This window comes from Mizuhopecten yessoensis, unplaced genomic scaffold (assembly GCF_002113885.1).
Source record: "Mizuhopecten yessoensis strain PY_sf001 unplaced genomic scaffold, ASM211388v2 scaffold7763, whole genome shotgun sequence".
In the NCBI taxonomy this organism is placed as follows: domain Eukaryota; kingdom Metazoa; phylum Mollusca; class Bivalvia; order Pectinida; family Pectinidae; genus Mizuhopecten; species Mizuhopecten yessoensis.
Genome location: NW_018407210.1, coordinates 3433 through 3723, shown reverse-complemented (window position 1 = coordinate 3723; position 291 = coordinate 3433).

Here is a 291-nt window from a genome sequence, read left to right as displayed (position 1 = left end):
CAGATTTGTTTTTTACACGAGAAAGATAAATCACTTTTACCAAATCAAATGTTATGAAAACATACCTGATCTTCACATATATAACAATAGCTCGAAGGCAGTCTTATCCAACTGTCATTGTATGGTTTCACGTCGAGTCAGCATTAATCCATCCTCGATATCCAGGGGTTACGCTCACTTTCGCTCTCTGCACCCCTGGAATATGTCATAGCAAAATTGAAGGCACGAACATAGCTGTTTGATTTGTCTCAGGTGAAAAAACCCTGACCAATCGCTAGGCTTTGAAGATTT